The sequence below is a fragment of the Bufo bufo genome, chromosome 2, assembly GCF_905171765.1.
Source record: "Bufo bufo chromosome 2, aBufBuf1.1, whole genome shotgun sequence".
Taxonomy (NCBI): Eukaryota; Metazoa; Chordata; class Amphibia; order Anura; family Bufonidae; genus Bufo; species Bufo bufo.
In genome coordinates this window covers 164,216,166-164,228,352 of record NC_053390.1, presented here as the reverse complement: position 1 = coordinate 164,228,352, position 12,187 = coordinate 164,216,166, and the positions used below count along the sequence as shown (strand labels likewise).

General features: G+C 41.1%; 1 long non-coding RNA gene across 1 annotated transcript in view; it reads right to left on the bottom strand.

The window, feature by feature from the left end:
- Nucleotides 1-2,993: 2,993 nt before the first annotated feature.
- The window catches only part of LOC120992570, a 34,675-nt gene continuing 25,481 nt past the window's right edge, over nucleotides 2,994-12,187 (bottom strand). The window contains exon 4 of the long non-coding RNA XR_005777004.1: nucleotides 2,994-4,229. This is a non-coding gene — a long non-coding RNA (uncharacterized LOC120992570). The remainder of the gene's footprint in view (nucleotides 4,230-12,187) is intronic.

The following is a 12,187-nucleotide window of genomic DNA, read 5'->3' as shown; positions in this document are numbered from 1 at the left end:
GTCCGTGTCCGTATTGCAGACCGCAAAGAGTGGGTCCAAAATGGACACTGGCTGTGTAAATCCTATATCACAATCCGAAAGATACAGATAGTGCAGAGGCACGGATCGGAAGCACTAAGAAGCGCTTCTGTGGACTTTCGGGTCCATGCCTCTGCACAGCAAAAGATAGGACATGTCCTATCTGTTGCCGTATATTGTGGATCGTGGACCCATTCAAATCATTGGGTCCACGCCACTATAAGGGATGCTCACGGCCGATGCCCGAGCATTGTGCACCGCAATTTGTGGCGGCAGTATGGGCACGGATGGCCTAAGGTCGTGTGAATGAGTCCTAAAGCTGTATGGGAAAAAAAAAAAAAAAGCAGTACAAAAAAATAAAATTAACTGACAAAAAATTTATTTTATGAAGCAGCAATTGTGATGTATTTGAATTGAGGAGACATCACATGGAGGTGATTTGCCTGACCACATGATCCTCCATCAGCAGCCATTTTAAATGACAGAACCTCTGTGTGGACAGCACAAAAGACTGTAAAATAGGGGGAATCCCTTATTAAATCTAGAAAATGGTGCACAATTTCAAGAAGGACTCTATGAGCAAATGTCATATAATCATCTGACAAACGAGTCATTCTATCAGCATGAGAATGAAGATCATCCGTCACAGTTCTGCCCTGCTCAGCAGTGCTCCAGAGTATGGACTGTGACGGAAAAGCTTTGAAGAGGGCACAGTGTTAAATCAGTGATGTGGCCTCTTTTTATCAGATGGGAATAACTCTTTAATGCAAACACCAAAACAATGGAATAGAACAAGATACAGAAAAAAATCCAGTTAGAACAAAGTCTTAACAGTGGTGTTTCATAAGGACAACCCCTGAACATATCCAATATTAGGACCTCCCTCTAGGAGCCAGAACAGACGCCCATAATGCGTTACATGGTCAGACATTCATTTCTACGGCTACATGTAATGCTACATTTCTTTGTAGCTTGATACAGCTTACCTTTATGGCAGTTAAAAATGACAGACTATTTAAAACGGGTTTGTCGTTTTGACACAAACCCTTTAGCGCCTCATATCTTCAATTGTACTGGGGAATCTCCAAGACTTCCAGAGACAAGGCAAATGTAAAGAAAAAAAAAAAAAAAAACTTGAAACAGTTAGAGCTTGCATGTTTATTCAACAAATTCTACTAAAATTGTTAAAATACATTGGGTACTTGAAGTGCATTATTAGAGATCACATTATTACAAAAGCTTGCCTTTTTATCAATACACAACTGCAACCATACATATATGCCACGACTGCTTAATATTGAATAAATTGCTCTATTATATACAGCACAGCTGATATCTTCTACTCATACAACAGGGCACTCAAAGCAGAGGAAGAAAAAAAAATACAAGATTAGGAAAATCATAGGCTAAGCATGCATTTCCTAGTAACAGTCAAAAGCTAAAACCGTTCATAGCGTAATCTGTACTGTGGAGGAAGAGCTAAAGACCGATAGATTTACTAAACGAATAAACGAAAAAACAAACAAAAAGTGTTAATAAAGGTGGGCTTCCAGACTGTGTCTCACACAACAGCATTTCAAGAGTAGGTTACTTTATTTGCCACTGAGAGCAAGAACAAAAGTGTAAAATGAAAAAAACCTGTAGTTTTTTTTAAAGTTTGCAACAACAAAAAAAGGAAAGATGCAAAATTATTAGCTGCCTCATCCCAAAAATTAATACCTGCCACAGACCCCAGGACATTTACAGAAACATGCCCTTTTTCATACACACTCCTTCTAAAACAGAAGAAAATGAAAGATTTGTATCGGGTTAGTGAAACATTATTGCTGTATAATTATATATATACCGTATTTTTTGCTTTATAAGACGCACCTAGGTTTTTGAGGAGGAAAATAAGAAAAAAATATTTTGAACCAAAAGGTGTGCTTTTGGTGGATTTTGAACTAATGGTCTGTGGATGACACTGTTATGGGGCTCTGTGGATGACACACTGTTATGGGAGATCTGTGGATGACACACTGTTATGGGAGATCTGTGGATGACACACTGTTATGGGGGGGGGGGGGTCTATGGATGATGCACTGTTATGGGGGATGTGTGCTGTGACACATAGGGCCATGAGGGGGGCCAGGATAAGATGCTATATGTGTGGATGACACACATATAGCATCTTATGCTGGTCCCCCTCATGGCCCTATGTTTCACAGCATTACAGTACTTTATTCTTTGTATGTAAAATCTTTCTTTAATCCTGAATCAATCGCTCTCCTTTTGATAAACTAGCTGACACTGATATATAGCCGGCCGCTATGCTGCACAGCGTGGCCGGCGATACATCAGTTACAGTGCGGGGAGGGAGGAGGGGCTGGAGGCAACTCACAGCGGGGCCCGGTGCAGTCACTGTATTACACCGGGCCCCGCGCACAGAAGTCTCTTTGTATGTAAAATCTTTCATTATTCCTGAATCCATCGCTCTCCTATTGATAAACTAGCCTAATCGCCTGCATCAGTACTCACTATGAATGCAGCGTGCGGTCCGGCCGGCGTGTGACTGACGTCACTCAGTCAGTCACGCTCCTCCCACTTCATGGATAAGTCATGCGCCGGAGGGACCGCACGCTACATTCATAGTGAGTACTGATGCAGGCGATTAGGCTAGTTTATCAATAGGAGAGCGATGGATTCAGGAATAATGAAAGATTTTACATACAAAGAGACTTCTGTGCGCGGGGCCCGGTGTAATACAGTGACTGCACCGGGCCCCGCTGTGAGTTGCCTCCAGACCCTCCTCCCTCCCCGCACTGTAACTGACGTATCGCCGGCCACGCTGTGCAGCATAGCGGCCGGCTATATATCAGTGTCAGCCCTGTAAAAAAGTCAACCATCGTTTTATAAGACGCACTGTCATTTCCCCCCCTCTTTTGGGGGGGAAAAAAGTGCGTCTTATAAAGCGAAAAATACGGTGTGTATATATATATTTTTTTCAAATGTAGGGACAGGGGGTTTGGATTATCGAGATTAGTAAATTACAGTTTTGTGATTGCTCCCACTAGAATAGCTGTATGTTGGTGAATCTACCCTGAATTGTAAAAAAAAAAAAAAAAAGAAAAAGTAGAGAAAAAAATTACTTGCCTGACTCGCCCGCTTAGCAGTTATTTGCCCTATTAAAACTACACTGAAGACAAGAAAGAGTCAGTTCCGCCTATAGAACAACAATCAGGAAAAAATACCAACACCTTCTTAGAACATGAAAATAAAAACTCCCATCAGAGCTACCTTACCAAGGAGCATGTTTAAAAGTCCAAAATAGCACCATTCATCAGTGTCTCAGATCCTGTGGCAGCTTCTCTGTCACTTACCACAAGGAAACAATGTGTTTCAAACAACTATTTCTATACATTAAAAGTGTACATGGATAAAATAGAGATATACAGACAATGGATGAAAAGAAAGGAAGCGAGTATGCTACATCTAGGTGAAAGGAATACATGATATAAGGGGACTCTTAGCCTCAAAGAGGATAGTTAAGTGTCAAACTGCATCCGTCACTTACACACACTGGTGGCAGACATTTCTTGAGCTCAACTAGTTTTCATGAGAATACGGCCTATCACTTTACTACAGACTAACATGGAGGTATCGAGTACCTGACAACATGTACATTACATAGTTCTTAGTAAATTCATAGGTTACTAATATTACTTCAGCTCGCTAAATGGCTGCCACGACTGCGAGTAATCAACAGGCGCAAAAAAAGCATCAAACTGGTACTGAAAGTGAAGGCTGTAAGTTAACGGCTTATTGTGAACAGAGGAGCTTGAGAAGAGGAAGACATTGCTGTGGTAGAAACAGGCCACAAGGCCCACCTGTAATGGGTGTAAACATGGATTCACAGTGTGAAGAGCTTCACCCGACCTAGACTGTAAAAAATTGAGTTATGGTACAACTTTGTCCGTGGTAATTCTCTAAAGCAAGGCTCAGAGTCCCATATATGCTTACACTTGATGATATACACAGTTCCCAATATATGACATCATGGGTGTGTCAACAATCAAAAACCAAATGCACTACACATGGAAGAGATACAATTAAAAAAGGAAGAGGTAATTAATTTCAGTGACGTGATGTCTGCAACCATTTTCTGGAGCCAGGAGTCCGTCTGCCTCATTGTTCTCCTTGTGGTTGACCATTCTGGGTAGATGGAGGATCCCCTAATAAAGAGAAGAAAGACCATTACTTTTAGGTAGTCAAACACTCATTGTAACAGAGCCAATATCAGTCCAGAATGAGCCTAAATCAATTCAACTCATTTAGAGGCCTTATACACATGCAATGTACAGTACAGACCAAAAGTTTGGACACATCTTCTAATTCAAAGAGTTTTCTTTATTTTCATGACTATGAAAATTGTAGATTCACACTGAAGGCATCAAAACTATGAATTAACACATGTGGATTTATATACATAACAAACAAGTGTGAAACAACTGAAAATATGTAATATTCTAGGTTCTTCAAAGTAGCCACCTTTTGATTTGATTACTGCTTTGCACACTCTTGGCATTCTCTTGATGAGCTTCAAGAGGTAGTCCCCTGAAATGGTTTTCACTTCACAGGTGTGCCCTGTCAGGTTTAATAAGTGGGATTTCTTGCCTTATAAATGGGGTTGGGACCATCAGTTGCGTTGAGGAGAAGTCAGGTGGATACACAGCTGATAGTCCTACTGAATAGACTGTTAGAATTTGTATTTTGGCAAGAAAAAAGCAGCTGAAAAACGAGTGGCCATCATTACTTTAAGAAATGAAGGTCAGTCAGTCAGCCGAAAAATTGGGAAAACTTTGAAAGTAAGGGCTATTTGACCATTAAGGAGAGTGATGGGGTGCTGCGCCAGATGACCTGGCCTCCACAGTCACCGGACCTGAACCCAATCGAGATGGTTTGGGGTGAGCTGGACCGCAGAGTGAAGGCAAAAGGGCCAACAAGTGCTAAGCATCTCTGGGAACTCCTTCAAGACTGTTGGAAGACTATTTCAGGGGACTACCTCTTGAAGCTCATCAAGAGAATGCCAAGAGTGTGCAAAGCAGTAATCAAAGCAAAAGGTGGCTACTTTGGAGAACCTAGAATGACATATTTTCAGTTGTTTCACACTTGTTTGTTATGTATATAATTCCACATGTGTTAATTCATAGTTTTGATGCCTTCATAGTCATGAAAATAAAGAAAACTCTTTGAATGAGAAGGTGTGTCCAAACTTTTGGTCTGTACTGTATGAGGGGCGAACTGATGGTACAAACATTCATCCCCCATACAGTTTGCATATCGTCGGCAGCACATCCTGTTTACACAGGGAGACGTGCTGCCGACAAATGATCATTTTTACCTTAACATAAAAGATGCATTCATCTGACACTCTTGGCCGACTGGTGGGGTGTATTAGACAGGCTGACACTTAGCCAAATGAACATTCACATAAATGCTCATGCCCAATAGTTAGCCTATTAAAAAGGGCCTTGACACATCGGAAGATGTCCTATATAGAATAATGATATAAATTTGAAAGAAGGGTTTTTCTCAGGTGCCACAGTTAGACATACTGAACTCAGTCTCCCAGTCTAGTTCTAGACACATAGAAAACAACTGATTTCTAAAATAACGTACAGACAATTTTTCCATTACACAGCTCAGTCCTAAAAGGTTTTCTCGTGAACCCGAACAATACAGGGGATCCACCTGCAATAAATACATGATCATTACTAACCTGCCCACCGCTCCCATTTTCCCAGGCGGGATCTGTTTACCCGTCTGCAGCGGAAATATCATGTCAACTACACATGACCACTGCAGCCAGTCACTGACCTCAGGTAAGTAATGATCACTTCTTTATTGCATCCCCTAAGTTGTCCGGCTTCCTCCTGAAACTGGACAATGCTTTTTAAAGAAACTTGTCACCATGAAAATGCTGTCCACTCTACCTCCATTGTGTCATACTGTAGGCGTAGAACATACTTTGTGAGAAAATATTCAGTTTAGGCCTCATGCACACAACCGTGCTGTTTTTCTGCGGTCCGCAAACCGTGGATCCGCAAAAAACGGAAGCCGTCCGTGTGCCTTCCGCAATTTGTGGAACGGAACGGGCGGCCCATTGTAGACATGCCTATTCTTGTCCGCAAAACGGACAAGAATAGGACATGCTATAATTTTTTTGCGGGGCCACGGAACAGAGCAACAGATGTGGACAGCACCCGGAGTGCTATCCGCATCTTTTGTGGCCCCATAGAAGTGAATGGGTCCGCATCCGAATGTGAATGGGTCCGCATGCGGCTCGGATGCGGACCATAACTACGGTCGTGTGCATGAGGCCTTAGCTGGTAACTTATTGATATAAATCTCTGCTCTTTATATGATTAGTAGTGATGGAGGCAAACTATTTAGGGATTGTACATGCACAGTCATACAGGGAAGGCCGTCAAAGATAGGACTGCCCCTATGACTTCTAATCATCGGGAAGGCAGAGGGTCTTACAAATAATTAAATGGGGACCGACCGATGCCATCTAAAATCACATGCTTGATCCGCTGTTTCCCCAGAGGTGTCTGGTACAATCTTATCCCCCTCTTTATTTAGTGGTGGTGCTTGTTCCATTATAAATAAAGAGGAGAATAATCCAGCACCAGAGACCTTTGGGGAAACAAAGGATATAGCAGATGGAAATCCAAGATGAACAATCAACCTTCAAAGGTCTGTTGGGCTGCCACCATACACAGTGGACTGTGAACCATTCCTAATCTGAAGAGCGTGACCAACTTTACTACATGAGTAGCAGCATCCAGAGCACAGATCTAGGCTGTGGCAAATAATCTTTTTAACAGTTCATGTTTATACTGATTAGAATTTGTTATCCAAATTAGCCAGAAGGAGCACACTAATATGTATTTCTCATTAAAAAAAAAGATTAAATCAACAGAGATGTCTTTCGTGTCAGAAAATAGACTTTGATAGCATAGGGTGTTGTTCTTCCAGCTCGGCTATGCTGCAGGATGTGGGTGGCAGCAACAAAACATCAACTGCATACAGACTGCAGTCTGGGAAAAGTTCCCAAAGTATTGTATGGGGCAGTTCCTTTCAGCTGTGAAAATATTTAGGGAGATGAAAGGTGATTGTTTGCTCAAATGTGGAGGGACTTTTCTAAACTAGAAGATGTAATGGTTTCCCGGTCAAAGCAAAATGCTCTAGATACAATGTAAAAACAAAAATCAATGACTAATCGACATGACACTATAAATGTGTTCTCTGCTGATTATTTATGGGGAGGAGACTCATGTTGATACATAAAAACCTTTTTCAGAGGAAACGTGATGTTTCAGCTTTTTTCCGCCAGATTACTTAAAAACAGGATGTAAACACTCTAAATACATGAGCGTTCCCCAGCTATTAAGATGGTCAGTCTATTAAAAGAAGCACTGCTGCGAAAACACAGGCTGATTCTATGGTTCAACCTGGGTGGCGAAAACACTACCCGTCTCTAGAGATGAGCGAACTTCTGTTTTAAGTTCGGCGTCTAAAGTTCAGCTTCCGGTTAGCGGAGGATCCCGAATTCCGTTGTGGTCCGTGGTAGCGGAATCAATGATGGCCATTATTGATTCCGCTACCACAGACCACAACGGAATTCGGAATCCATATCGGGATCCTCCGCTAACCGGAAGCCGAACTTTAGACGCCGAACTTAAAACAGAAGTTCGCTCATCTCTACCCGTCTCCAATTTGGTGAAATTACACTACTTTCATGCTAAGAAATCGGGGCTCTATTAGTGTGGTCTTAAAGGGGTTTTCCAGGACTACAATATTGATGGCCTATGCATAGGAAAGGTCATCACTATTGGATCGCTGGGGTTCAACAGCCTGCACCGTCACCGATCAGCTGTTACCTGCATCCGAGTATCTAGGAAGCAGTGTATGGAGCTCAAACACCACAGCGCCATACACTGTGCAGTGGCCATTCTCTGGTACTGCAGCCGATGCCAAATGAATTGCCAGAGTGTATGGCACTGTGGTCTTCCAGTTCCATACAATATTTACTTTGTGGAAGTGCGGCTGCAGGTAACAGCTGATCATGGGATGCCAGATGTTGGAGGCCCACTGATCTAATATTGATGACCTATTTTATGGATCAATACCCCTACCACAAACTGGAAAGCGAAATACAATCTTGCTTCTACAGGCTTTAGGAAATGACAATATTTCTTTCAATAATGGCCTGATTATAAACTTTATTTTGAAATTCATTAGGCCAGAATTTTCAGGGTCCATTGAAGGAACTGTATATGTATGACAGGAACAACAATAGAGTTTCACCGAAGAGCTAAAATTGGCCTATACAGTGGATATGTTTGGAAGATATTTAGTTGACACATTCTGGAAAATCTGGTCCCGAATGTTATGGCACATAATAATGGAAAGCGCTACGAGAAACATTTCAAAGTGATTCTATAGAACTATATGCAGTATTTCTTGTAGTTACATGTTATATTTCCACAGTTTGCTTTTCCAATTCAATTGACTTAGTATTAGCAGAAAGTAATTTGTACTTTCCATTTTCAAATCATGGCAGCAACATATTCAATATCTTTTATAAAAACTGAACCATTTGTAGCCAGTTAGGAAAGATGGCAAACTGTTCTTCATAGACTACCCACACACATTTAAAACAAAGTGAAAGGTGGCAGGTGGCTGCTTGACTCAAGCAATACGGCTTATCCAAAGTCATAGTGGGCTAATAATACCATCCAAGGCTTTGCTGTAATACTGCGGTATATAACCAATGTGGAAAGACCCAGAGCAGCTGCTTTACCTTCCAGCAGTGATAATAGATTTTCACATGTACTCTTGGGTCAAGTAGCAATGGAGCTAAAAGATTTCCTAAAACGCTAGGGTGTTCTCAGGTAAAGCTCTATCCGTCTGTTCCGCTAACTGGCTAAGCTTATTCTGATCACCCGCAATGTTATTAACTTGTTGAACAGTGGTATTTGACTGCCAGGATCCCTACAAACTAATAGATTGCAGTGCTAGGTCTCAAGGTCAGTACAATTAAAACTATACCACACTTAGGGCTCATACACATGACCGTATGGCTTTTTCAGTGTTTTGCTGTCCGTTTTTAACAGATCAGTTTTTTGTTTCAGTAGTGTTTCCGGTTACGTTTTTCTGTATGGCATATACAGTAATTACATAGAAAAAATTGGGCTGGGCATAACATTTTCAATAGATGGTTCCGCAAATACGGAATAGATACGAAAGACATACGGAGTATATTCCGTATGTGTTCCATTTTTTTTGGGGACCCACTGACTTGAATGGAGCCACAGAAGGTGATTTGCGGGTAATAATAGGACATATGTGCTGTCCGCATCCGTTGCTCTGTTCCGTGGCCCCGCAAAAAAAATATAACATGTCCTATTCTTGTCCGTTCTGCGGACAAGAATAGGCATTTCTACAATGGTCCGCCCATTCTGTAAATTGCGGAAGGCACACGGGAAGCTTCCGTTTTTTTGCGGATCCGTGGTTTGCGGACAGCAAAAAACGGAACGGTCATGTGCATGTGGCCTTTTTTGCATTTTAATACTGAAAAAAAAAATATTTAAAACCTTGAAATTTTTTTTTGCCACCATATTCGGAACTTTATTTTAGTTTTGTGTACAGAGTTGTGTGAGGAGTCATTTTTTGCAGGGAGATGTACTTTTCCGTGATTCTCAAATGTATAAAAAAAAATTATCACTTTTTATTAAAAAAAATTGGGGAGTTGAAGTGACAAAATGGAGAATTGTCCGTTTTCATGCCATTCGCTGTATGGGATTAATATAGTTATATTTTACAGGCATTTTTGAACGTGACAATGCCTAAAATGTGTATTTTTTTATTTATTTATATTTTTTAAACTTTTTTTGTACTTTTTTTTTAAGTCACCCTGGGTGACTATAACTGACAGACAATAGATTGTCCATTGATGGCTAGACAGCCATCCTTAAACTCTTCATTTTCAATATAATAGTGCTGCCACCTGGTGGCCTGTATTGGTAAAGCTAACTAATAGCTGCCGTTAGTACAACGTTAACAGGTTCCTCGATCTCAGCTGGAAAACGCTGTTACCGAAGCAGGTGGCTCCCACTTCCGGACTGTTCAGATGGCGTGGGCACATTTAGCCACGGCATCTGAGAAGTTAAATGTATGCAATCAGCCGCGGGTCTCTGCAGTTTGAAACAGTAGAAACCCGGCTGCATGCACCACGTTTAAAGATGCAACTTCCGCCTTACATATACGGGGCTAATAAATGCTAGAAGTAGTCAAGAAATATAGTTGCCCTCAACATTTGGTGGTCTTCAGCACTTTCTGCATGATTCTGGCAAAAATAGTCTTTGAAACCAAGCAGAAAACAAGGAGGTTGTTGATCTTCTGCAGCATTGGTAGAGACCCAACAAGTAGGTGGGGCTTAGCCAAGGGGTGGGGTCTAACAGTCTTTTTGTACTGCTGCAGATTGGACACAGCAAGGAGGCTCCTGCTCCAGTCACTTGTCTTACATCTTTTTACAGGACTGTGAGGAGGCATGGCTGATCTCCTGGGGACAAAGATTTCTTTAAAAAAAAAAAAAAGGTCATGTTTCAAGTATGAGTAGGACCAAGGGAATGAAGGAGGGAGGTGCTGGGAAAGTTGTTTTTTTGTGTGCATTTCCTGTGTTTAGTGTTCCTTTAAAGTGGCACTGTACTTTCAGTAAACTTTTTATATGTCATAGGGACATATCAAAAGTTTAGATTGGCGGAGCGCTGAGACCCCCATCAATCTTTAGAATGAGGGGATTGGAGCACATGCTTTGTGTGATCTCTATACATCTTGAGCACTAAGTGAGCACTTCTCTTCCCTCGTTCTATAGATTGGTGAGGGTCCCAGGGCTCAGACCCCACCGATCTAAACTTTTCAAAGGTCCCTGTGACATATCAAAAGTTTGCAGGAAGTACAGCGACACCAAGTCTTGGTTAACTAAACTAGGGTGGCCCCAAATAAGCAGAAAATAGACCCACATGCTCACACAGATTTTTACACCTAGCAATTTGCTTTCAAACATCCTAGACAAGTAAGTAAAACCACTCAGACCACTAACAGGAAGAAAAAAAAAAAAAAACACACACATTCTGCTTGGTTTAGTCACATTTTTAAATATCTGCCAGATAATCTTCCAGAATAACGGAAAGCCAAGATGAGTCATAAAACCAGACTCTGAGAAAAAAATAAAATTACACAGATCTGTCATTTAAACCCTCAGCAAATACATCTACTCGTAACCCAGAATTAAGGAGATATTTTTCACTCCTTTTGTTGTTGAAGCTGAAATAATGCTACTGTATTAAGTTATTCTATATTTACCATCCATCTTCTAATAACCCATTTTAATTAAAAAAATAAATTTTTATATATATATATATATATACATACATACATACATATATATACATACACACACATATATATATATATATATATATATATATATATACACACACACACACACACACACACACACACACACACACTCACCTAAAGAATTATTAGGAACACCATACTAATACGGTGTTGGACCCCCTTTTGCCTTCAGAACTGCCTTAATTCTACGTGGCATTGATTCAACAAGGTGCTGATAGCATTCTTTAGAAATGTTGGCCCATATTGATAGGATAGCATCTTGCAGTTGATGGAGATTTGAGGGATGCACATCCAGGGCACGAAGCTCCTGTTCCACCATATCCCAAAGATGCTCTATTTGGTTGAGATCTGGTGACTGTGGGGGCCATTTTAGTACAGTGAACTCATTGTCATGTTCAAGAAACCAATTTGAAATGATTCGAGCTTTGTGACATGGTGCATTATCCTGCTGGAAGTAGCCATCAGAGGATGGATACATGTTCTCATTCTGTTTACGCCAGATTCGGACTCTACCATTTGAATGTCTCAACAAAAATCGAGACTCATCAGACCAGGCAACATTTTTCCAGTCTTCAACAGTCCAATTTTGGTGAGCTCATGCAAATTGTAGCCTCTTTTTCCTATTTGTAGTGGAGATGAGTGGTACCCGGTGGGGTCTTCTGCTGTTGTAGCCCATCCGCCTCAAGGTTGTGCGTGTTGT